The 26,043-nt window shown below is 45.9% G+C and overlaps 1 protein-coding gene and 1 pseudogene across 2 annotated transcripts in view; both read left to right on the top strand.

The window, feature by feature from the left end:
- Positions 1-26,043, top strand: part of SNX25 (sorting nexin 25) — a 1,269,225-nt gene that overhangs the window by 759,321 nt on the left and 483,861 nt on the right. The window lies entirely within an intron of this gene.
- On the top strand, positions 14,102-24,298 carry LOC144821937 (POZ (BTB) and AT hook-containing zinc finger 1 pseudogene; annotated as a pseudogene).

The following is a 26,043-nucleotide window of genomic DNA, read 5'->3' on the forward strand; positions in this document are numbered from 1 at the left end:
GACCACTTTCCACCTGGTTTTGTTTTGCAAATTGTATAACAAGGAACGCTCCAGATGGATAAAACAATATCTGAGAGGTGGGGCCTGGCGGCAGTGTAGGCCTGCGTATTTGAACTTGCAACTATTGGGAAACCCTATATGCATAATGACTATGACAATGTTTTTAAAAAGTGTTCTGAAACAACGGAGCTTATTATGAACTATTCACTATTCGATTGAATCACTCTAATGGATTTAATACTTTTTTAAATATTATGTATGTTTGTATGGATATATCCTTTGTATGAATTGCTTTTATGATTTTTAACATGTGAAAATCGAATAAAGCTTTGAAATTTGAAAGAAAAAAAAAATTTGAAAATTCACTATACTACTCTTCTGATAACTTGGGTTGCTGCAATGTATCACAGTCATTTTAAATGTATCTTCATTCAGTCATTATCACTTAGCTCATATTGTCCCAGCCCCTGTGTGCCACGTGGAGGCCGTTTGTCCTTTTCGGTTTTCATATTGCATTCTAGGGCCATTCCGGCATCCATGAAAATCTGTTGCTTTCTGTCCAGTGAGAAGCTAAGCTGAGCATGGTATATAGTATTGTGAGTCCTTTAAACTTCTTCTTGACATGTAAAAAATATTGTCTGGCTTCCTACACCTGCATAGTAAAATCTGGGTAGAAAAACAATCTGCAGCCTTCTTACTTTATCTCTCTTTTCTCACATGCCAGTTTTAGCACTGTATCTCTGTCAAGATAATTCATGATACATACTTGTTAAAAAGAAAATCAGTCCAACTAGTTTGAAGTATTTATTCGCATAAAGGCAGCACAGCACCAGGGTGTGACTGGCCAGCGATCATGGACAGTGCAACTGACCAAATTGCTTGGCAGCAGCCACAAAGTTCCAGATGGAATTGGAACATACATTGTAAAATGCAGAATACATAGATGAGGGCGTGGGGAAAGAGAAACATAAGAAGCACAAAAAAATGCAAATACAACATACCTCCTTTTTATCAAAAGGAAACAGACAAGGCAAAATGTAGAGCTATCTATTGAAATCAGCTAATCTTTTGGGAAATCATCTGAACCGATCTGACACTCGGACTGTAGAAGCAACTGTGTCTTCAGCATGGATTTGATATTCCAGGGACAAGTCTTAATCTATTAGATACAAATGACACTTGGTAACACGCCTAGCATTCCATAACCTGCCATCTTGTGTGATGATGCTGTTATCAAATGCTTTAACAATCTTCATGGGCTTGCCAAATTTATCAGAACATTTGCTGGTGAAACGGGGCTTCCTAACTCTGACCCAATCACCAATTTTGAAATTGGGGAGTTTAGTATTCAATTTGTAGTCATACCACCTCTTGGTTTTGAAATGTTTGGCTTCTACCCTTTGCGCAACACCACTTAACATTTCATCCGAGAAAAACAGGCGGAAAGGACTAACCTCTGTAGTGATATGAGGCGTAATGCGGTATAACCAAAGTTTCTATCTCAATGAGTTCCTCCAACTTCCTCCCAGCTTGACCACATCAGACACATAACCCTTCAAAACCCTATTAAAGTTTTCGACAAGATTGATTTTAGCTTTTATATAGCGCATACTGTCACCCTACGGGCATCCTGGCGCTTAAGAACAGAGAGCAAGCCGTGGCCAGAGTGGAACAAGTCGCCACAGAAGGGAAGAACACAGACAAGGCCATTCTCATGCGGTTCGTATAGTGAGACCGTGGGGTGTCTGATATTTTGGCACTTTAGGAAACTTTCCATTTCTGTGGAAGTGAGTTGCACCCCATTGTCAGTCACGAGGACCGAAGGACAACCCTCTCTGGAGAAAACGTCTTTGAAAAATTCTATGACCAAATTAATGGAGGAACTGGATGCAAATTTCACCTCTGGCCACTTGGAGTGATAGTCTACAAGCACAAATGCGTAACATGAATGATGTGGTAGACACATAAAAGGACCAGAAATGTCAAAAGCCACTTTCTTCCAAGGTTCATCAGGTCACTCAGAACACTTTAACTGGGGTACATTAAGTCCCAACATTTTCTCGCTACTGATGCAAACTTCACATTCTCTGACGGAGCGATCAACCATGCGATCTAAACCTGGCCACCAGAAGTCATTTCTGACCAACTGTTTCATGGCAAAGATGCCAGGATGAGATTTGTGTGCCAACTCTAAAATCAAATTTTGAATACCAAGGGGTGGCACACATTTCCCATTTTTATACATCAGTTCTCCTTCTAATTCCAATTCATTGGACACCTTGAACATAGGCATGCATTCCTCTGCCAAATTCATTTTGTCTGGCCACCCCTTCAGGACGTACTCCTTGACAGTCTGCCATGTGAGGTCTTCCTTTTCACTGAGTCTCCAGGATTCTTCAGTGATATCTTCAAATGCACCAGAAACCACGTCTTGGATGGTGGTTACCACCTCAGAGTCATCAAGGCTGTCACTACATCTAACCTGAAAAAGGAGTTGAGACATGAAATCGGCCATGACATTTTTCTTCCGTGGACAAACTCCAGATTGCAGTACTCCTGCAATCTGGAGGTAAGTCTTGCAATGCGGGCCGTGGAATTCCATCCACCACCTGGGGAGAGAATGTTGACGAGAGGTTTGTGGTCCAGTTCTTAATATGAATTTGCTTCCCCATATATAATTGTGGTAATGCTCAATCACCCACTCACAGGCCAACAGTTCTTTCTCAATCACAGCATATCTGCGTTCTGTCTCATTGAGAGTGCGGGAGGCAAAACACATGTTCATTCATCATTCCCACACCTCTGAGACATTACCCCACCTATACCGTACAAACTAGCATCAACTGTGATGATACACTCCTTGTTCAAACAGAATGGTTTGAGAGTGGGAGCCTTAAGAATATCTGTTTTGATAGACTCAAAGGCTTGGTGTTGCTCTTCTTTCCATTCAAAAGCCTTTTTGTGTCTCAACAACTTCCTGAGAGGTTCCATTTTTGATGCAAAGTTGTCTACAAATTTATTATAATATTTGCACATGCCTGCGAAAGATAGTCATTGTTCTTTGTGTGGGGAAAGGAGTTTTGATTATACCATCAACGTTTGACTTTTTAGGCACTACACCGTCACCAGATAAGGTGTGCCCCAAATACTCCACAGTGGTTTTAAACATTTTACACTTATTGGCTTTGAGGGTTTTACCAATCTTTCTCAATCTTCCATTAAGTGCTTAAAATGCTTGTCCTCATTGCTTGAAAATATTTGGATATCATCTTGGAAGCACTTAACAAATTTGTCAGCATTAGTGAAAATGATAAACATAACTCTGTGAAACACAGAGGCCGCAGATGCCAAGCCAAATGGCATTCTGGTATATTGGTATTGTCAAGAGCCTCACAAGTCTTACCTGTGACCTGTGAAGTATTCTTGCAGAGACGACATGCGTCACCCCCACCGGACCCACCTTACCACCAAACTGACTTAACACAGGTTAGGATGATGATGGGCACGGGGAAGGAAGCAAGAGGACGCTGAGAAGGTCTTGATGGCTTGATAAGGAACCTCCCTCTGTTGGGGAACCCACTGGTTGTACTGGTGACTGTATAGGGAAAAGAACAGCCCTTATTAGTGGAAAATCCCGAATACACAAACACTCCTCCCTATTGCTATCCCCTGCATGCATATGCAAAGAACGGAATTGTACCTGTAGAGGAAGTCATCAGGAGGAACAGAGTATCAGCGCTCCTGCGTGAGGTAGGGGCAAATAAGAGTTGGCGCGACCTGCGCGTAATGCAAAATCAGCAAGGTAATAACAGTAAAGTGATGCGCTCCAGCGCGGCATGGCCAAAGGAAAAATCAGCAAGGCAAACAACGGAAAGGTAACGCCCACCTGCATACAGGGGATCGTGCATAGGCAGAACATGACAGGTATAGGCCCTGCGGTGTGATAAAGGCTGTAAGCATCTTGGAGTCTACAGTAAGAGGAATCAAGCGGCACGCTGACCTTGGATTCAATGTGGAGAATACTTTGGCACCCTCCAGCATTGAGACCACTTCATTAATGTTGGGGAGCGGGTGACAATCTACAACAATACAAGAATTCAGTGCCCTGAAATCAACACAAACTCTTAATTTTTTGACGGGGTTTCGTACCAAAACAATGGGAGAAACGCATTCGGCTGAATCAATAGGCTCAATGATTCCTTCAGACACTAATTCATCAAGCATATTCTTCAGCTCTTCTCTGACATTTATCAATTTTTGTTTTACAGGCATGACCTCATTCTTGAGTTCGATTTTGTGCGAACAATTCTTTAGTTTACACAAAACATCTGAAAATACTTCTTTGAATTTTTCCTTAATCAAAATTTCTTATTCATCAGAAGTAACCACGGCAATGTCTTCTACCGGAGTGTTCTCATCTAAAATCACAGGTTCGTTCACACAGGGATTAAGGATAATGCCCAACTTCCATTGATCTCTCCATCCTAGGACATTTACCCCCTTGACAGCAATGTGCAGCTTAACAGAAGCAATTCTTGTTTTGAAATGTAGACTCACTTCCAAGTAACCCACCACATCTATTCTGGAACCATCATAGCTCTCTGCAATGATGTCAGATGGTAATACTGTAGTAAAATCTAACACACTGCTTAGTTTATCCAATAAATACTCTTTTGAAATAATAGTCCATGGTGAGCCCGAATCAGCCACACCAGCAACTTCAACCATGCACATGGGGGGTTTCTTGATGTGCCTGGACTCAGGATCATTTATACTGGAAAATCCTTCAGATCTTGTTTTCTTCTGTAGACCCACAACACTCACATTTGTTTACGTCATTACTCTCTTATGTGGAGGACACCTTACCAGGTATTGGTGCAAGATTCCTTCTTAAATCCTTACAGACGGAAGCAAAATGCCCCATTCTACAATACTTCCTACACTCTTTGTTGATAGCAGGACACCCTTCGTAGGAGGCCATGTGTGTTCTGCTGCCACACCTGTAGCATGTACCGTTTCTCTCATTTCTGTCAAACCTTTTAAAACCCCCACAGTTACTGAAACGAGGGGTATTCAACCCTGAGGACAAATTTTCACTCCTTTGTATTTCTGGGTGTTTAATGGCACATATCTCCTCGTTTGATTCTGTCTTATTACTGTTAGTGTTCCTCACAGTAAGCATCGATTTCGCAGATTGTTCTAACACCTTGGCTGTAGAAACAGTTTCAGATAACTTTGGATTTTCTAATTCTCATAAACGTTCCTGAGGTTTTTTAATTTTTTACTTGGACTATTATCTGATCCCTTATAATTTCGTTGCACATGTTGCCAAAATTGCAATGTAAGCTCAAAGATCTCAAAGAAGTCAAAAACTCAACAAAAGACTCACTTTCGTTTTGTACCCTCGTATACAATTTATATCTGTTGAGAGCTATGTTGGTGACGGGTTTAAACCTCTGTTCCATTCTCTGTAAGGCCTCTTTGTACATGTGGGTACCTTCACCTTCAGTGGGAGGAACTTGAGGTAACGCTCTAAAAACAACTTGGCCTTCGGAGCCTAAACAGTGTTGAAATATACTCTTTTTCCTTTCTGCCACCATGCGCTCCCCATCAATAGCCCTCATGTAATTTAAGAATTCTTCTTTCCATCGTGTCCAAGGGATTGGAGGATCTCCCTTAGTTTGTATCAACTTGTCAGGAGGGTCAAATTGCATGGTTCTTGTATGAGGAAGATAAACGCACAGTGTAACAAACTTGAGAAAAGAATTGTAGGTAAATGGAACCCACTGTATCAAACAGCTTACTTTAAAACATGTGTGACAGTAAATATAAATTTATAGTGCAATAAATCTCGACAACTTTGTAGACTTGAGTTGAGAGTCAAAAGGAAATAGAACAACCTGGGTCAGGGTACAATTTACTTGCATCGAGGACTTATCAGTAAAGCTGCTCCTTAAGATACTGTTACAGTGCTTGGAATGAGCGACCATGAAATAATGCACTAAAAATAATATCAAATGAATTTGAAGCACTAGAAATATATGGTCCAATTGGCTTGAAATAAATGCTTAAAGTATCGTCAAAGATGTTGAGCACGAAGACACTTTAAGAAAAGCCATGAGAAATTGCACTTCTCACCGGTACATCGCGCTATGTAAGTAGGTAGTGAAGCTTTGACCGAAACTTACTTGGGTATTTGTGCCAGCTGTCCTCCGCCTTTACCAGCAGCAGAACACGGAGAGATTTCTCCATAGAGAAGTAGTCATGGAAACGGTGATGTTTGCAAATGGGCCCAACGCAGCGCGTTACGTCACCATGCAACGTGCGTGACGTGTGCCTTCTCACTTTAACTAGGGAAAAGGAGAAAGAGGAGTCTGGAATCCTGGGTCAGACTTATCTTGCGTCACTTGTCTCGCTCCTCTGGCACCTGCAGGTATTTATTTTTAAAGCTCGCGCTCCAACATTCCTTTCCACAAAACAAATCAAAGTATTGAAAATCCTAAAAACAGCATAGGATGGATCTTTCGGTAGCAGGTTTTCGACAGGTGGTTTCTTGTGGAAGAATGCTTCTCTACAGTTCAGAGAGATGCATTGCGAAGGCTTAAATAGATTCCTCAATGGATTCAGGAACACTCCACTCCTGTGCTGCCGCAAAAATGCTGGTAGAGGTGTTCCTCTCCTCAGCTCGTCGCCATTTGTTAAAAAGAAAATCAATCCAAATAGTTTTGAAGTAGTAATATTCTCATAAAGGCAGCACAGCAACAGGGAGCGACTGGCCAGCGATCAAGGATAGTGTAACTGACCAGATTGCTTCGCAGCAGCCACAAAGTTCCAGATGGAATTGGAACACACATTGTAAAATGCAGAATGCATAGATGCAGGAGTGGGGAAAGAGTAACATAACAAGCACAGAAAATGCAAATTCAACAATACTATAATCGGAAGCAAGCACCCCAGGAACTTTTCTGGGGCAACAGAGACCTGTGCAATCTCTTGACAAGGATAACAGAGGAAAAACGTTCTTTGCAAAGATCGTACCTATGAGGGTTTCAGTGTAAGTCATCATGTGATCTGTATTTGTAGATTCTGTCACTCCTTTGACTCATACATGCCACCAGGTACTCGCCTTGTTCTTGATAGTCTCCATGGGACATAAACACTGAAGAGCTCCGTAACCCGGAAACTGCTGCACTCATATATGACTTTTATATATGTGAAAAACCCTAATGGAACAAACCCCTCCCCCCGATTGCACCCACGCCCCAATAATAATGTTAGTACGTTTCTGGAACCACACATAGAGCCCATCCATCACCCATCAATGTCCGGCTTCTGTACACCCGTCAAGCGAACGAATGAACATCTCTATCCTGCGGCGGATCTAAATCCAGTCCTCGGTAGTCCGCCCATCTCTTCCATATCATATAATGTTTACGGGGACACCCCCTGGCAATGAAGACCCGCTGCTCGAGACCCATACAAAAATCTATCCCATTCCTCCACGCTGCCAGCGATGGCGCCCGGGGTGCCTTCCAAGCCTTGGCAATGTCCCTATTTGCTAATGTGAGGACTAGCACTAGGAGGTGTCGCTTATAACTGTTACCCAAAACCCCCTCCATGACATGTAACAGGGCCATGCGCGACGTGCGGGGAAGCTCTCATCCCAGCACTTCTGACAGGCAGGAGAACACCCCTCTCCAAAATCTGTGTAACGAGAGACAACTCCAGACTGTGTGCAGGAAAGTTCCCTCCTCTGACCCACATCGAAGACATTTGGGGGATCCAATCATTCCCGCCCTCCAGAAGCGTACTCTGGTAAAATACACTCGGTGTAGATACTTTAATTGAATCAAACGCAGGCGCGTGGCTATTGCAGCTTCCCGTGGACTTGCTAATTCATCTACCCAGTCCTCCTCCAGCTCCCCTACATCACCCTCCCATGCCATCTTAAGCCGCTGCAAACAATGTCTGGTATATACGAGAGATCTTGCGGTCGGGTAATTCCCCCATAAAGACCTTAGCTTCAATCGGGTTGAAATCAGGGAGGGATTCCAGGCCCTCCAGACTAGGCGCCAGTGCATGTCGGAACTGTAAGTATTTCAAAAACTGAGATCGTGGCATCCCATATTTGTCCTGTAGTCCATGGAATGATTTAAGCGTCCGGTCTGCCATCACATCACCTCGGACCGAAATACCTATAGAATCCCTTCCCTGAAACCCCTGCAGAGCTGTCAGCTGAGGCAAGCGTCTGTTACCCCAGAGAGGAGTCTCCCTAGTCAGGACATTCCACCACCCTATCCTACCTTGTGCCTGCCTCCAAACGTGAAATACCACCCACGTGGCCGGGGTCAGCAGCCTCCGAAGCGGTGCGGAATACAATAGTGTGTGTAGAGATTTGTTGCCCATTAGCTGCCGCTCAACCGCATAGGCTGGGTCCCTCCTATCCCCGTACCACCAGTCATTGAGGAGCAGCAGGTGTGCAGCCTGGTAGTAGGAGAGGACATTTGAGGTAGCTAGACCACCGGTGTATGTGGATAGGAAACCGGTGCGCAGGGCCACCCTAACCGTGCCCCCGGCCCACAGGAATCCTCCCAATGCCGAGTTAAACTGCCGAAACCATGAGGGTGAAATCTGGTAGGGATAGTTTTGCAATCGGTAGAGGAGACGAGGGAGCGCCACCATCTTAAAGATGGCCGACCTACCGTAGATCGTTAAGGGCTTACTGGACCACACCTTAAGATCTTCCCTCGTACGATCCCACACTGGAATCAGATTACAATCTCTGGACACAGCCGGAACTTCAGACAAGAAAACCCCCAGATACTTCATCCGCCCCGATGCCAACTGAAGGGCTGATGCCCATTCTCCCACTTCCTGGTTATCCCCCAGAACCCACAATGTAGATTTACAGGGATTCATATACAGCCCTGGCGCGTGCCCCACTGGATAGAGAAGGAGCGAGAAATCGCCCCACCGCACCGAAGCCGTTAAATTAGTGTATAGCAGTTGTAGGTAGGCCAGAAAGCGTGGGCCCAGATTACACTCCCCAAGCCGCCCACAGGCCGACACAGCTACATGCGCACGCCTAATATTGTGGCGGGTCGCCCTTCGTGGCATGAACCCAGCCTGATCCAGGTTTGCCAAAGTTGTGATGTGCAGCTTAAGCCGGTTGGCCAACGCCTTGGCCAGCACCTTCGCCTCAACATGGAGATGGGGTGATATGATGCATGCTGCTCTGAAGGTCTACCTGGTTTGTGGAACACAACCACTTCCGCATGTCTCCAGTCTGGGGGAAGCAAACCGCACTCTCACGCCACCACTGGCCGAAAGTGCGGGGCCAACTGCACAAAGAACCATTTAAAAAACTCGCTGGGGAACCCATTAGGACCCGGAGCCTTCCCAGGCTTCAACTCCCCCAGGGCCATACCCAGTTCATCATCTGACGGAGGCCTATCTAATTGCTCTCGTACTTCGTCCGAGACGGTCCTAGGCGGAAGATCATCGATGAACTTCACAATAACCTCCACCTCAAGACATTCTTTGAGTGAATACAGGTCCTCAAAGTACGCCGCAAAGCTCTCGGCAATTACAAAGGGCTGTAGAATTGGCTTCCCCGCAGGGTCAAGGACCCGCAGCAGGGGCTGAGCCTGAAATGTACCCTGGCACAGGCGGTGGAGCATCTTACTAGACTTATCCCCCCATTGATAGACCCTACTACGCGTTGTCAGCCAGGCCTGATGGGCCTCATCCAGAAGTATCGCTGCGTATTGCTGGTGAGCCAAAACCAATTGTCTCCTAGCCGGGCCTCCGTCAGCCTCCCGACCCCTACGCTCCAGTGCCTCGATATGTACCTCCCGACGCACCAAGTCCTTCTGTTGTTCCCTCAGCGTAGCCACACACCAGGAGATATCCACCCCTCGCAAGGTGGGCTTCAATGCCTCCCAAAGCACCGCCGGAGACTCAACTGAACCCACGTTAGCTAGCAAATTGTTATCTATCTCCTTAACCAAATGATCCCTATATTCCTCTTTCTGCAAGTGCCACACTGACATGTGCCACCTAAGAGGCTGCCGCCCCGGGCCAATCCGAATCGTGAGCGCAACTGGCGAGTGATCTGACAAGGCTCTGGGCATAAAACTCGCTGACAACACTCTGTGTACCACCCCCCTGGGGACGAATACATAATCTGTATACATAATCTATCCTCGAGAAAGAGTCATGTGCTGTGGAAAAGTAAGTGTACTCCCTGCGAGAGCCATGTAGGTGCCGCCATACATCTGTCCAATCTAGCCCTGTGACTAGGGAGTGCAATTTGGTAGGAGACCCGCCCACCCCAGTTGCATCCCCACTCCTCCACCTATCCCAACCCCAGTCCATCACATCGATCCAATCTCCCCCTACAACAGAGAATGTATCGGGCATGTCCCCCCATAATGTGAGGAGACTTTCCACTAAGGACCACTGTGAAGGTGGGGAGCGTATACGCTTCCCAGAGTCAAAACCTCTCCCCCCAATTCTGCCCTGTATGAAGAGGTATCGACCGTCCATGTCTGACCAAAGTCTCTTGTGCTCATACGGGACCCTGCGATAGATCAGAATTGCTACTCCCTGCGAGCCCCGCACGAACCCCGAGTGAAACGCCTGAGAATGTCCATACCGCTGGAGGCATAAGGCTTTAGAACCCAGCAGGTGTGTTTCCTGCATGAGGAGCACACCAGCCCCAGCCCTCTTAGCGTATTGAAGAATGGCCCCTCGCTTCACTTTGTCCAGTGCTCCCCGAAAATTCCAGCTGACTACGCACAGGGAACCAGGGATTATCCGCCTTTCCACTTCCATACCAGATATTTCAATCGTCTAATGCTCCTGTGACCTATTCATGTGTTCCCTAGGGAATACCATGAAGTCCATCCACCCAGTGTGACTGCGCAATCAAACAGATAAAACAAACCCCAACCCCCAACATCCCCCCTACACCCCCACCCCATACCTCACCAACATGGAAGTATCTGTTGCGGTCGGATAGGAGCCAAGTCCCCAACTGGGGGACAGGTATCAAACCTTCCAATGGATCCCCAACTGACCACCCATAACCCTGGGCCTCACCCCCTCCTAACCACCCCTACGTGACCGGGTACCCAGCCCAATATGTGTGCCTATCTGGACAGAAAGAAACAGTCACCAGAATTCCAGTCCCTTTTGAGCCTGTGGATCATTCCACCGATGCCTGCCTCTCCAACGACAAGCCCTTCTGCCCAAGGGCAGAGCCGGACAGAGAGCGACGCGTGGATCTCGAACCCCTGCTGCCTTGCCGTGGACCTCGGAGACCCCTGCGAGCCACCTCACTCGACGATGAGTCAGAATCTCGGCCAGGTGGTGTATGAACCCACACCCTCATAGTTTCATTGGTCCATGTGAAGACTTCCTCAGGAGAGTCAAAGAATAGAGTGCGAGATCTGTAGACCACTCTCAGGCGGGCTGGATATAGCAGCGCATATTGGATCTTAACGTCTCGGAGGTGAGCTTTGGCCGCCAGGAAGGACTGTCGCTGCTGCTGCACCAGGCACGTGTAGTCTGGGAAAGGATTTTTGCATTGTCACACGTGAGGGCCTCCTTAGCCCTGGCCTGCTTCAGTATCGTATCGCGGTCCATATAGATAAAGAATTTGTCGATAATCGGCTGCTGCCTTGCTCCCTGAGGGAGGGGGCTTCTGCATGAGGGCCCTATGTGCACGTTCCACCATGAAGCAGCGGGAGAGGGCTTCTGGGGGAGCCAGCCCTCCAGCCACTGTGTCAAGAAACACTCCACGCTATCTCCCTCGCATCCCTCCAGAAATCCCACAAAGCGAAGGTTGTTGCGCCGAGCCCCCCCTTCTGCATCTTCAGCCCGCAGCACCAGACCCTTCTGAATCTTCTCCATAGCTGCTACTTTCTTCTTTAGGGCCGTGACATCATCCTCCACCTCCGGTATGCGGGCCTCAGTCCCTGTGATGCGTTCAACTACATTACGCAAATCCTGCCTCAGCAGCATAACGTCGGAGCCCACGGTACCAATCTTAGCGTCCAGCATATCTCTCGATGAGTGATGGCCGCCATGAGTGCAGCGTTGTCTGGCAACTGACTCTGCGATCTCGACGCCCCCGCACCCGTTCCAGTAAATTTGTCTATGGTGCCCTGCTTGGTGTGGCCACCCCCGCCTTTATCTCGTGTCATAGTTCTGATGTATGTGGTGCCACGGACACTCAAGGGCAACCACTCAGGGGGTCGAACGCAGAGTCAGCCCGACAGCGAGGACGCTGGAGCCCAGGTCTATCACTTCTTCGCCAGGCCTCTCTGCAGGCGACGACCTCCACCAGGGTATACAAAATGGCCGGCTGTCCCCCCCCCCCCTCCCCCCACCTTCCTTCACCCCGAGGGCCTTGCTTCACGACTCTGTGGCCCGACTTGACCACCGATGCGCTCCGCTGACCGTGGCCCCACCCGGGGCGCCACCTATGTCCGTGGCCCAGGGATGTCCAAGCGCACCTATGCCCGGGGGGGCGATCCGGGTCGCCCTTAATGAATGAATGAATGAATGAAAAGACAATTTATTAAGCGCGGACTTAGCACAAGGGCATCAAGGCGCTGTGAACAGACAAGCCTACAAATAAAGCCAGTATTCGTGCTCAAACCAGTCTCACGGGAAACAACCAGGTTTTAAGGGTTTTACAAAAGATTGAATGAACTTGTTGGCCCGCGAGGGAAACGGGGAGAGAATTCCATGCCTTGGCAGCCCCAAACGAAAAAGCTCTCCCGACCCATCTCAACTTTTTTAATCTGGGAATCATGAGCAGATTTTCATTAGCTGACCTGAGGTTTCTGGAGGGAGCGTACCTATGAAATATTTTTTATGTCCACCGGGCCGTGACCATAGTATGCATTGTGGGTAAGGCATAAGGTTTCAAACAAGACTCTACAGACCACCGGGAGCCAGTGCAGCGAACAGAGCGAAGATGAGGCCGAATGGCGCTTAGGAAGATTCAGCACCAGCCTCGCCGCAGCATTTTGCACCAGCTGAAGGCGATGCAGCTGACCCTTGTTAATTCCCAGATAAAGGGCGTTACAGTAGTCCAACCTGGCCAATATTAAGGACACGACCACCTTTTTCCACGCTTCCAGTGACAGAAACTGGGAAATTTTCCTTATGACTCGAATGAGTCCAAAGCAGGTGGCCACTGTTCTGGAGACCTGACGAGTCATGGAAAGGCTGTCATTGACTATCACTCCTAGATTCTTCCCGTAGGATACAGGAGTGGGACAGGTGCCCAGCAAATTGGGCCACCACTCACTCAACCAGATGTCAGAGTTGTCCCCAAAAATCAAGACTTCCGTCTTCTCACCATTTAATTTAAGATAATTTTGAACCATCCATGAGGAGACCGCTGTCATACAGTCTTTAAAATTCATCCCTCAGCTGCTTTGGGGGTTCCGCCCGGCTGCACCTTGATATATGCCCAGTGCCCGGCTTGCAGCACCAGGCAGCTTCACCTCCTCCTGCTGCCCAGATTTGCTGGCTGAACTGTCAGGGGCCACGAGGGCACTGCCTCCCCTTCACACCTGCTGCAGGCACCGCGGCCCGACCCTGCCGCCGAGCACCGAAAAGTCCCGGGGCCATCTAGGATGATCCGAGGGGGGATAGAAGGGGGAAAGGCCCACTGGAGTCCCCAATCCACCTCCACACCCCCTGGCCCGACTGAGCACTCACCGCTGCCTCGGGACAGCCTAAGATGGCTGCCAACCCTCCAAGTCCTCCTCACACCGGGCCTCAGACGCCGCAGTCAGGCTGCCGCCTGCGAGTGCCTTCTCCTGCCGTCCGCCGCCTCCTCACACTACCCCACTGCAGCTCAGCCCCCCGGAGATAGGGGAGGAAGCCCAGGACTCCGGCTCAGTATTCCGGGCGCCAACCACCGGTGGCACCTGTCCCCGCTGCACTGTCTGATTAGCCTCCGCGCCCGGCCCCGCTGAGTAATAGAGGCCCCAGCTTTCCACGGCGCATGTCCATCCAGGCCGCCCAAGGTCGCGGGTCCACTAACGCTGCTGCCGCCACACTTCTAAGACTCCCGCTCATGTCGGAGAGCCCCACTGGTGTTGTACGGCTCTCTGACACAGGGGCTGACTATGATGGAAGTCCGAAGGCAGGATATTTAGTCAGGTTGTTGGATCGCTGGTCGGAGCGCGCTCAAGTCGCGACCGCCATCTTCGCCGGTCAAGCCACGCCCCCCCCGTGGTTGGATTTTTTAATCCTGTTAATCATAGCTGATGCTGTATCTTCTACATCGGACATGTGATTTTCTACTAGTGACTTGTCTATCCTGCCTTTCACTCATCATGGCCATTCTGGTCGACCAGTTGTTGATTGTGTCATATATTAAGCGAAGGCTGTGGTGCCTATCTTGTAGAATGCTTGATTTGATTCCTGGATCGTGGTATCACTGTTAGTCGTTGCCATTTCTTTATCTGTGCCTCTGCTGGACTTCCTTACTGCAAAGGATGTTTTTGATTGCTTGTTCTCCTTTTGACTCCTAATGAATCGGATGTGCTACGCATTCATGATCAATATAATGATGGTGGCTATTTTTATAATGATTCATTATTGTTCTGATCCCTCTGTGAGTCAACCGCAGACTCTGTGCTGTGCTCACCAATTTTCCACTTGCCAGCTGCAATATTCAATCTCATCTCCCACAACCACAGGCCTACTGTACACCAAGGTGACACCCTCTGTTTATTTACTGGGGGTCTTTCCCTCCTCAGTCACACTGTCTCCCCTCATCCTCAGCCTAAAACCCCTTCAAGTGTTGTATCTGTGACTGCTGGTGGGTTTTGGCCACTCTCTCAGAGTGCTAAGAGACCTGCAAGTGATTATGCGCTCTACAAATCTCAGTTAACAGAACATCCTCCACTGGTCTAAGGGTCTGTCCCATCTGTCTGGTCACTTAAGTTGATGAGGGAATTACAATGGGAGAGGCCCACTTGTCTGTACATGTCTGTACGGGCTCATCTTGTGTCCTACCGGGCCACACTGCTCCACTTCGCGTCTCAGCATCTCCTTCATAGGCCAGCAACTGTGCCTGTAGAGGTATCATCAACAAGTTCCATATAGCCAATGCAACTACCAGTTTGCCCCCCACCCCCAACCATCCGCTCCAATATTCGCACCAGCATCAGGCAGCAGCCCTCCCAGCAAGCCACAGCTCATTTTGATTTTTTTTTTTTTAGCCCTACAAAGTTTTGGAGCAGTGCTTCATTCTGCCTTCCATTGCAGAGTGCAGTCCTTGTCAGGGGCTGGGGGCATCATAGAGTCCAGATCAAACTCCTGTAGGAATTTGAATACACTTTTGTAGAGCAATATCAAATATGTGCACAGATATCATGTGTATGTGGCCACATTGTGCAAATATTCAAGTTGTAAGGGGACCTACATCCACTATCTGTGACTTGCATTACACAAGCATGAGTGGTGTTCCCCAAAATAATGTATGTATTTACTTTGAGAGTTTTCTATCGCACAAACATGACCCGTGGGTCTCAGAGAGCAGAACAGTATATAAGTTTCCCACTAATATTAGAGGTTACATAGTCTGATAGGTTACCAATCATGTTATGTATACGTTCAATACATCTATGATTCTAATAGTAGGTCGTCCAGTATACCGTTTTCCACCTATATTGGTGGTTATATTATCTGGAAGTTTTGCTCCCGTGTAAGCCCATGTTACAAGAATCAATATAGACTTGATATTGCCAGTAGGTCGATCTATCTGGGTATAGGAGAGTCCTAGTAAGGGTCCTAGTAAGCAGTAGGTTGAATGGTTTGGTTCAACTTAATGAGTACTTTTAGAGCACAACGTTGAAGTGGAGGTCTCTTGGCACTAACGTTCTCTAGAGAGTAGCTCAGAAGTCAAAAATACACACATGTAGCCTGCTTGAAAAACCAGGTCTTTGAAACTTTCATAAACTTAACCAAATCTGTAAGCTGGAAGAGCATGCCATTCCTTTGACGCCAAAGTAGAAAACATACACTCTTCAGTCCTCACTTTACGAAATCTAGGTTCCACCAGAAATTTGTCCGAAGAGCTCTTTTCAGGGGTCAAATCTGGACAAATCATCAATTAGGAAATCCAGGGCCAATCCCTGTTGCACCTTTGAAGGGTAGGCTACGAATTTTAAATTCCAGGTGCTCACTAATTTGCAGCCAATTAAGTTTCTTCAGGTAAGGTGCCGCCTGTATTCTCCTAGAAATTCTAAAAACTAAACTTGCTGCAACATTCTGAATGATTTGCAACCTATTAAGATCACATTTAGTTAAGCAATGGTATACACTATTTGCATGATCTAGCTTGGCATCAATAATAGCTGCATTAATAGTCTTCATAGCTTCGAAGAATAGAAGAAATTGAAACTTCTGAGAAGTTCGAAGAATAAAGATACCTTTGAGATCACTGCATTTATTTGAGGCCTCATTGGAAGATGTGGATCAATTAGGACTCCTACACTCTGCAGCTCGCTTCAGTGTTAGTAGCACACCCATCTCTGGGGGTCAGTAAGCTCTGGACCAGATTGAGGGATTTGACATTTAACACAGTTTTGGTCTTCTCAGCATTCAATTTTAGATGATTGTGTTTCATCCATCTACTGATAAAACATATATCTTTAAAATCATCCTGTGCTGGAACAGGAGTATCAAGCCCAGATAAGATCTGGCAGTCATCACCATAATTTAAGACCCAACAGCCTCTCCAGGCCAACTCCTTTACTAGAGATTGAATATAGATGTTTAATAGATAAGGTGAGAAAGTGGACCTATATGGAACACTGCCGTTGATCTTTATTTCCTATTCCCTAAATGGGATAAGTTGAACTGCCTGTTTATTATTCGCCAGAAAAGAAGTGAGTAAATTAAAAGAGGTTGCTTGCAATCGGCTTAGTAAGATCTTACGGTCAACCACATCAAATGCTACAGATAAATCGAGCAAGATTAAGGCATGAGAGTAGCCATCATCTAGATCCTTTAACAAATCATCAGTGACTGATAAAATCTCTTCTTCCGTATTCTGTCTGTGTCAGAACCCTAATTGGTTAGGGTCTTGGAATTTTGTATCATAAAGATGGGTGCTCACTTCTTGCGCAATAAGAGTTTCCAGAAGTTTAACACAAAAGGCCAATAGCGAGATAGGACAATAATTCTTTAGTATCTTTAGCGTCACCTGATTTTTAAATAGTGGTAATACTGTAGTTTTTTTTTTAATTAGTTTGGCACTTTACTTGTCTTCAAGGACACATTTCAAAGACTAGTGAGAGGATCTATGATGGTCAGAGCCATCCAATGCATTATTCTGGAGATCCAGATTTTACTTTAATAAAAGATGCTGTATGGTTTGTTCATACTGGAGAGACTATGCATAATGGTGAAGATTTCTCTGTGAAAATTGAGCCTTGCAATTTTGAGTTGCATAGTAAAACATTGAAATGTCGAGAGCTTCATTGAAGACAGTGGAGCAACAGCGCCTTAAATAAAAAGGAAAAGGCCTGCTGCTAACATTACAGTGCTCTAATAAACAGCCTCTGCCTTTCTCTACCCCTACCTCTCCAAAATATATGGATTGGGAGCAGAAAGCCAAAGGCCGAGGCTGTGCTGTAAGGTACATCAGAGCCTTCCCCCTCTTTTCTCCCATAGCTCACAGATTCATTGGAGCCTTGGAAGGAGGGAGTTGTAATGCTGCTCAGTTCCTGAGTCTCCCTGGCTCAGCTCAATGAGAAGAAAGAGTCTAGCTGAGCCCAAGGAGAACTAGAGGCTGACTTCCGCCACTTTTCACAGCTAATGCTCTGAATTTTTAACAGCTAACAGGTGTGGACCTGTGCGTGGCTGTTATCAGTTGGATAATCACAGCAACCCTCTCGATCTCCTGTGCCTTTGTTTTTCGAATTAGGACATACTGCGATCAAGGGGCAGGATGTTATAATAGCCCGCCGTAGCGGGCTATACCAGACATTAAAAGCCCGCTACCTTGTCAAAGGCCAGAGCCGAAACTCTGGTGCAGCCTTTTAATGGCTGGTATAGCCCACTACGGTGGGCTAGAAGACTGTAATAAGAGGCCTTAGCTTGAGTAATCAACTTTTTATAGTTAAAGCAGGCCTTCTTTAAAAGCGTTCAAGCTGCAGTTCCTGACAGTTTATTTGAAAACCACAGAGCTGGTACTGTCCTTTCCTTGGTTACATTTTTCACTGGAGGAGCTTATGCATGTCCTATTTTATCAATCCAATAATGGAACTCCCAAGTAGCCTCGTCCAGATTCTTACTTAATATTGGTTTCCTCATCTCCTGGGTTTCCTGCATACGTGGTTTATCTATTTAATCCCATTACTGGGATGTTCCTTTGTAGCCCAAAGGCTGGCCTCTTTTCGTCTAAGGGGCTATTAGTAATAACCGAATAACATAGTGATCTGACCATTCACATGGTTCTGTACTATAGTTTTCAATTGAGCAGTCCAGGGACCAAACAAAATCGCTATATAAAACTTTATAAATGAATAAATAAAAATGTAAAACAAAACCAAAAAACCCCCAAAAAAGGCACTGAGGTGTTTGGCGGAAGAACGATTTCTGCCTGCCTCAGTGGGTCTACTTAAAAAGACTTTAATCCTTAGCCAGGCCCCAAGGTAGAATGTTTTATCGTCAGAATGCTCCTTATGCGGACTCCATTACTGCTGTTATATAAAGCCTTGGGCTATTGGGGTTTGCCTAGTTTTATATTCTTTCTGGCAGGCGATTTGGCCCTCATCAAAAAGTAAAATTATTCTACTCTTTCTATAGGTTTGGATGGGGGGGGGGATTATTGTGTTGAAAATGTCCACATTTTGTATCATCACTTTTCTTTATAGATGGAGAGGTGGCCACAATGACCAGCTTACTTATCGCAGGGTACATGAACACTCGTGGTTCGTCTGATTCTGTTTGTGAATCTATTGCTTTAGCAATAAGAGATTGTGAGACACCGTTATCCATGTTTTCACACTGTATGGCATCAGTATTTGCTATATAGTAACATTTACGAGTTAATGGAGGATAAAATCATCACCCAGCATGTCTGAAAATGTGAAACGTAAAGGACCGTGTATGTGTGCATGTTTTGGTGGCAAACGGTTGTTAACTTTAGTTTTTGCATTCCATCCCCATTCTCATTTGCCTTCTGTGCAGTGCCTTTATTGTTCATGAAAGCGAAGCCCTATGAATGACTTTCTGTAGCTTGTTTCTCTCGCTGCCACCGTTCCCCAAGATTTATTTTGGCTTTTGGATATGGAAAACTCTAATAGATCAAACGGAATACTGTTAATTATGATTGATTGTTCAGATGCAAATTTCTAATTTGAGTTCCTTTTCTGTTTAATATGTTTAATGTTATATCTGTGCTCTTGGCTGCATTTTTTAAATTTGCCCGGCATGCGAAGTTATTGACCTTTATTTACCCCTTTTGTCCATGCATTAATTCTTATGCCTTTGTGCAGAGAAACTTTACACTATATTTATGTCTTGCAATAACAAACCAGGTTGCTTGGGGCGCTGCTTCCAAGGTTACTAAAGCGTAAACATTTCATGAATGAGAATTAAAAGGTTAGGTGCTTGTAATTCTGGTTCGCCTGCTTCTGGCTTAAGCAGAAATTCATAAAGAGCAGCACTCCCTCGTATGCATACCTTGTACATCTGTGTCTGAGGAAAGCTGCTGGTGATTCGCACAGTTATGTCAAGGTAGTCTTTCATTCATGCATGGTATTTACCCAATGCCATAAAATGATTGTCGCACGGGACGCCAACAGCTCTAAAACTGGCCCTGATTGTACTAGTATTAATCGGGCGAAGGGGCATTGGCAAGATTTTGTCCAACAGATTTCTTCATATGTGTGTTATTCCCTATTTTTGTCCTACCTCTAGAATAATTTTGATTGACTTTTGAGCTGCATATTTAGTGCATTATTGTTAGTCTACTCGTGAAGAGCAGTTAACGATTTTTTCGTTTTAAATCTATTAATCGAAATCTCTCCTCCTTGTTGAAACCAACAATATAGCATTGCAGTACTGAATTTGACCAGACTTGGAAAGCAGAAGGTAGCAAGTGTTCCATAGGCAATTTTTGTCCTGTTGCACCTCTCGGGCCTTATGCAGATATTCAATAACCTGGAGAAACTGTCCTGCTAGACTTGTGTTGAGTTACGTGCAGCTCGAGTCATGTAGACGATCAAGCAACTGGAACTGCGACCTCCATAGCACTGGTAACTGAAGGAGGCTTGGTGTCATGGGAGTGGCGCGGATGAATTTGATGCATGGTGTTGCTTACCCCAACGTGAAGAGACGCATGGAATCAGCAGTGTGAGGAGCCCATTCCCAACATCAGAGTAAACCTTGGCTGTACTTTCTTTTTAGGGTCATGTAGGAGCACTCAGAAGAGGGGTTGGTACCCCCAGGTAGTGGGTAGCTACATAGAACGAAACAGAAAGGGGGTGGGGTGGTGTTGCGTTTTCCGAGTAATGTTTCAAGGCATGATAGCGGGTAAGGGATTGATAATTAGCAGGCCACTGGTACTGCTCTTCTTAGGAGTGGGTCCCATTTACATTGGTGGTTGAGATTTGGTGGGAGGTACAAATACCCTCCAGAGGCAGAGTATACATAAATAGTATCAGTTTTTAAAGCTTTGCATTTGTCAGATCTTTGTGAATGAAGATTCCTCTGTATATATGTAGAGGATATATAACTGATAACTGTGTAATATTGCCTTGAAGGTTTTCTGGCCTCAGAGGACTATATAACATATAGTCTCTCGATCATTAACCCTTTTCATAAACTTCCGCAGGAAATATTGCTCTTATATACACCTAAAACTGCTGAACTGATATACACCAAACGGTTATATGTCTAAACAACTACTGCCTAATCCACGACGTTCTGAACCACGAAAGCTTTACAACGAGCTATGCACATTTTTTTACAACTACTTCCTAAACCACGAAAAGAATCACATCGTGACTGGCCAATAGATGGCAGTAATGTAATAATACTTCCACAAAATATTTTTAAACTGCTCATTATCCATTTCTTTTTTAATTTATTCTACGTTTTTTAAATTATATATTCATATTTTTTTACACCTGCCCAACTCCAAATTATTCTATATATTTTTTTAAATATTATGCTGAAAAAGTAAATTTTATTTAAAAACGAAACATCAACAATATTTATTTAATGCTATCGATTACCATGCTGACATGATGATGGCTGGCTGCTTCCCAATGTTCCTCAGTCCCCGTCATCCAGATATCTCCAGTCTACTGTCAAGGTGGGGGTGTGGGTCGTGCTACAAAACAGGATGTGTGCTGGCAGCATCCCTGCGCTGCTCGAAGTCCGCGAGACAGGAGGCAACAAATCCAATTCCATGAGTGAGGCAGTGACGAGAAATATGCCACACATTGTTCCAAGGGGCAGAGAGTTAAAAATGTCATGACTTTTCAGATCTTGTTGCCCGCCAGCCAGTTTACCTCACTTCCGCTTCCAATTGTAATAAAGGGGTGGGGTCGGATAAGAGTGATATGAGGTCTTAGCAGCAGTGGGGGGTGTGGGGGAAGTGGCGTGCAACGCAGAGAATGGGGCCGGAGAGATGCCATGCACAATTTTGCATTGCAGTCCCGTAAAACGGTAAATGTCATGGTTTAGGACTTCGTTGTTCAGGACTTCGTTGTTCAGGACTTCGTTGATCAGGATTTATCGTTGTTCTGACTTCGTTGTTAAGGTGAGTCATTATTAATACTTCGTTGTTTAGGATGTTGCCCACACCAAACATAATTTGAAACTAGAGCTCTAATTCAAGGTGTGCCTTTGATTGGTTTGATGTAAATCCATTCATTAGTTTTTGAGACATGTTACAAAAAGGTGTTCGTCTGGCTACGAAAGGTTAAAGAAAGAGGGACTAATAATCCAAGTATCTGGACAATCGAATCCTCAGAGGATGACATATTTTAAAAATAAATTAATCTGATGGGAGCATTTTTCCCATCATCCAATACGGTATCAGGACACCTGATAGGTTGACAGTAACTGAAAATGTGTTTTGCATAAATCTTAAATAAAGATGTCAAGCATCAAAGGCAGCGTCCTGAAAAAAATGCGACAGAGGAAGTATTAGAAAGCCTGGACCCAGAAAGTGTGCGCTGGGGGAAATTCCAGTAGTTTAAAAAATCACCCTTTTTTTAGGTCTTGCCTACGCAGCACGTGTGCATTGCATAGGAGGAAACCTTTAGGAATCGATTCGGTTTTGAGGCCAAAAATGTGCATGCATTGCATTGCTTTCAATTGCAACACGTGCATGTTTAGCAATTCCCTTGCGGGAGCGAGCTTTGAAACCATCTGTTTATAATTAACAGATGGTTTCAAAGCTCGCTCCCGCAAGGGAAACAGGCGCAGGCCCCCTCCTCTCTCCCCTCCCCCTGCTGCCTCCTCCTCTCCACGTCAAACTTGTTTTACTTCCACTTTCCTCTCCTGATATATTAGCATACATGCTTTACTTCAGAAGCCAGTCTGACATTGCTAAGAGCCACGGAAGCATCGCCTGGTTTTTCGATATTGTTACTTGAAAATCCAAACCTACCAAACATTTAAAGTTTTCCCGGAAATCACCGATAGTTTCCGATTCTCTTGCTCTCTTTTCCGCCGCCTTTTCCCTCCTTCCGAGTACTTCCGAAGTTATCCTGAAATTGCAGAGAGTCCATCCGCCGGACTGCTGGAGGCGGCCACAGCGCCATGTTGGATGCTCTGCTCCTTCAGTGAGAAATCCCGCTGCACCCCCGAGTGTCCCCCTAACTGGAACATGCTCCGTCCATCACCACCCCCTTTTGTACCCCTACCTGGAACAGGCACCTGTGACCACAGGGAGGGGGAGAGTCACCCCTGATCCCGAGCCCGTCAGAGCCAACTACCTTCTGGGCACCACCTACAACCCGTGCCCCTGTTGCCAGGGAGACCCCCTTATCCCTCTACCTGACCAGTTAGTGGGGCGCACCGGCTCCCCTCCCCCTGGTGTGCCCCACCCGGGGAGGGGCAGCCCCTTTGCCCGCAATGAGTTTACTGCAGAAGCCGGCTTAGCAGGCACAGTACTGATACGCTGCATGGCCTCAACCAGCAGCGCAAGAACGGGGTGCGCTTTTGTGATGTCCTTCTGAGAGTTGGCGACCACAGCTTCCCTGCACACAGGGCCGTGTTGGCTGCTTGCAGTGAGTATTTTGAGTCTGTCTTCAGTGGCTCAGTGTGCTGTGTAGTATAGATGCACACCATCAGTCCCAAGGTTTTTGGGGATATCCTGGATTTCGCCTGTACTTCGCGCATTGTGGTGCGATTAGAGAGTTTTCCTGAGCTCATGACTGCTGCCAAGTTCCTTGTGATGCGGTCGATGATTGATATATATCTGCCAGGAAGTAATCAAGCAGTCTAATGTCCAGATCCTAGTGCCCCCTTTGTGTGCAGACATTATGCTCTTCCGCCCAGAGGGCGACCTGGGCTTTCCTTTGGACATGACTCATAGCCAGGGAATGACTTCAAATGGAATTGCTGGAAGTATGCAAGATGAGGATAGCGTTCGCCCTGGGGTGGCCATTGGTAGCCAATCCTCTCTGCCACTCATGCAGGGTGTGGACCGGTTATCAATGGTGGCAGGCCAAGTTTCTCCCCAGCTACTTTCTTCACCATTTGAAAACATAAGCCAAAGTCTCCAAGGTTTAGGCCGTATTAGCAAACGGGGTAGGGGTCGTCCTAAAAAAGCCAGCATGCTTGAGTCTGTGTTGTTTGGAGGTCCTGGAGGTTTGAGGGATGCTGGCATTCTCCCCTGCGGCCTATGTGGTAAAGTCTTCACTGATGCCAGCCGACTTCGCCAGCATGAGGCTCAGCATGGTATGACCAGCCTCCAGCTAGGCTATAGAAACCTGGCCTCACCATCACGGGTCAGCGGGAATGGACTTCTCAGCCAAGACAATCCTGACTCCTCGCAGAAAAGAAACCGCAGCAGGAAGCTGGTGGCTTGTGAACTGTGTGGCAAGATATATCGTGTGTCTACCACCTTAACCGACATAAGCCGTCACACTCTGGCGAGAAACCGCACTCCTGTCCAGTGTGTGGGCTGAGGTTCAAGAGGAAAGACCGCATGTCCTACCACGTACAATCCCATGATGGCTCTGTGGGCATGCCTTACATCTGTCAGAGCTGCGGTAAAGGCTTATCCAGGTAAAACTCGGGTACTATTTTCTTCTGCATTGGGATTTGGATGTATGGTTGATATTAGTTTATTAGCATATTGTGGGAAGTAGCTATTATTGGAGAGAATAATTGACATGACTACAGTCTCAGTGGTAGGCATTTCATTTGACCATTTATAAATATCTTCTACTGTTTCCAGTTTTTGCATGTGTGTAATTAAGTTAACAAACCACCTAAATTCAACTAGTTTAGTGGGAAAAAAATTAGACATCAATATAAAAAAATAACACTAGAAACTACTTTCAAACTGCAAGTGGAATTAACTTAATTTTTCTCCAGGGTTGTGATGGCTGCTGTTCTTTGGGGGACTGTGACTACTGTCCCAGGAAATTCTGAGTGTGGTTTTGCAAGAGAAGCATTCTTCCACCATCTGACACTGACAATGTCTTAAAAATACACCTGTCCCTGGACACACCTATTGCATTGCATACCGCGGTGTCCATGAAGACATCGCCGCGCTTGTTAAAGTAAAATAAAAAGAGTGTTGGGGGGCAGAGAGCACTGGCATAGCCAATCGGTCTCGCTTCTGGGACCTTGTATGTTTTTAGTTATGCAGCACACTATCTTTGGTGCAACAACATCAACTGTTGCATGGCTATACATGTATAAGGTCCCAAAGGCGAGACCGTTTGGCTATGCCAATGCTTTTTTTTTTGCTGCATTCCAATTTCAAATCTCCAAATTTGTGATTAATCTGCAATTTTTAAAAAAAAATCCTTTTTTTTCTTTTTGTATGCAAGTCCTGAAAAAAAGGTAACAGTTTTACTATGTATTGAAGAGACCATGCACCATGCGTAGTGAAGACCTTAAAGCTGGCTCAGGGTCTGGCCGGAGGGAAAGCCCTGTGCCTAGAAAGCGGAGTGCATAGCCAGAAGCTGAGTACAGCTGGTTGGGCGACACTGCCCTGGTGAAAGGCATGGCCGCAGGCCCTGTGCCCTGACAATGCTGTGCAGATTGATGGTTCTGTGTCATGTGGGCTGCTGCAGGGCCCCAACTCAGAGCCCACCACAAATAACTGAATGTGCATGTTGCAGGAATTCTGCTCAGTAACAGAACTATGCTTGGGACCATTGAACATCGGCATGTTGGGACTGAGTCACCATACTTCCTCAGTATCCATGAGCCAGAGTCCAACTAGCTATAGTGCCTCACTTGGCCTCCTAACCTTTACAGAGAAACTAGTGGGTTGGCACCCCAGAAATGAACACTCTCGATCTTTTCAGGGATTGCATAACAGGACACCCCCTTTCGCTCTGTCTTGTCCACAATAAGATAAACAAGAGACACATAGGAAGTTTAGAATATTTATTTAAATTATCATGCTCTAAGTTGCAGTATTTGCACCACAAACAAATGGATGTCAAAAATATCACTAGCATGATTAAGAAATCATATACCATAAAAAGCCCTGTCATGTTATAAGACCGATTAGCCTAAACCCCTCCCTTCCTACTGAAGCTAAATGATTATATATATATAGAAAATATCTGGGATGAAAGGCAGACCCCGTACCTTAGCACACATAGATGGACGTTCTACATCTCAACTGATGCAGTTATCCTACCCCAGGATCTTTGCTCAGTGTGTGTTTTTTTGAACTCTCGTCCTTAGTTATATGATAAGACATTTGTGCTCATAAACAGCAGCTGCATTCTCATGTTATGTTTAGGTGCTAGAGTTCAACCAGAGAGAATAAGAATGTGCATTGTTGTTTAA

This window comes from Lissotriton helveticus, chromosome 2_2, assembly GCF_964261635.1.
Source record: "Lissotriton helveticus chromosome 2_2, aLisHel1.1, whole genome shotgun sequence".
NCBI classification, from domain to species: Eukaryota; Metazoa; Chordata; class Amphibia; order Caudata; family Salamandridae; genus Lissotriton; species Lissotriton helveticus.